Consider the following 1,405-nt stretch of genomic DNA (forward strand, 5'->3'; position numbering starts at 1 on the left):
GGGGGGGTTCTGCCTGCCTGCGCGCGTGTCCGTGTGATATACGTCGACGTGTGTGTCATTTATGTGTGTGTGAATATAGCGTCCCGAATCTTTGCGGGGGGGCGTGTGCGCTCAAGGCCGGAACGAATTGGGCGTGGCGTTTTGCGCTGGCCAATTCCTCTTTTGCGTCTCCTCCAAACAGAAAAAATAGCCAAGAAGTCGAGCGTCCCCAAAACGCCCGACGAGCCGGCGCGCATCGCCGCCGCCGTTCGGACAAAGGGGGATTCGGCCGCGCCGATGCCGATCGCCGAGCTGATTTGAGAGCGACCCGGCGGCTCGGGAAGCGCTCGGGGCCACTTTTCACACGTACGTCTGGCCGCGGGGGAGGGGGGGGGGGCGGATCGACACAACCGTCAAGGAATCGGCTTCCGTTCCCTCCGCCGGCAGGCGGGAGCGGCTCCGCTGGGATCTCGTGTCGAGTCGTCATCTCGGTCGCGTGACTTGTCGATCGATTGATTTGTCCTCACTTTTGATGTCCGCGCAATAAATGTTCTCCAAAAGACGGCGGATGGATTTTTCTTTTCCGATCCATTTGGCTTCGCGCCCGAACATGTCAACGGAGAGCGGGAACGATCCTTGTGACGGATGGAGATGATGCGCGCGCCGGCGTACGTTTGATTTGGATTTCCAAAGAGGACGTTTGCTTGGTGTGCCATTTCTTCCTCCCCAACTGCATTTTCCTCGAATGGAAGTCGAACGATTTGAGGCTGAGAACGGACGAATCGCATTTGGTTCCGCTGGCGACGCGCGTGCACTTTGTATTGAAACGGATCCATCTTCAATTTCAATGGGGGGGGGGGGCAGGCGTGACAGCGTGCCCATATTTGGAAGGGCGGGCGCAGCGGCCTACCAGGCAGTCAAGACGGAGAGCTTTGCGCCCGATTTGGACGAGGGGCGGACAAGACGGAGCGAGGAAAGCGGCGGCAGCGCGTCCTTGACGCCCGGCTCGACGGGGACGCGCCACGAATAGCAAAGCGGAGAGCCGTCACCGTTGGTGCGGCGCGGCGAGGCGAGGGCCGCCGTGAGGTCGGAGGAAATGTCGGCGGCTTCGCCGACTTGCGCTTGCCGGTTCTGAGCCCGCCCCACTTGTTGCCCGCCGCGCAACTTTGCGACGCCGGCGCACCGCCGCCCACCGGGCCCCGACTCCGGACGTCGACGAGCGGCCGACGGGCGGCGACCCGACCCGGGAGAGTCAACGCCCACCACCGAGGTGAGTCGCGGTCCGCCTCCGCCGCTTTGAACCTCTGCTCGCGCCGATGACCCCTCGCCGGCGTCCGGAAAGAAAGACTCGTGGTTGCGCGCTTCTGTTTGTGACCTGCAGGTGGCACCGTCGGGCCTCCCCCCCCCCCCCCCCCCCCCCCCCCCC

The sequence above is a fragment of the Hippocampus comes genome, unplaced genomic scaffold (assembly GCF_001891065.2).
Source record: "Hippocampus comes isolate QL1 unplaced genomic scaffold, H_comes_QL1_v1.1 scaffold868, whole genome shotgun sequence".
In the NCBI taxonomy this organism is placed as follows: Eukaryota; Metazoa; Chordata; class Actinopteri; order Syngnathiformes; family Syngnathidae; genus Hippocampus; species Hippocampus comes.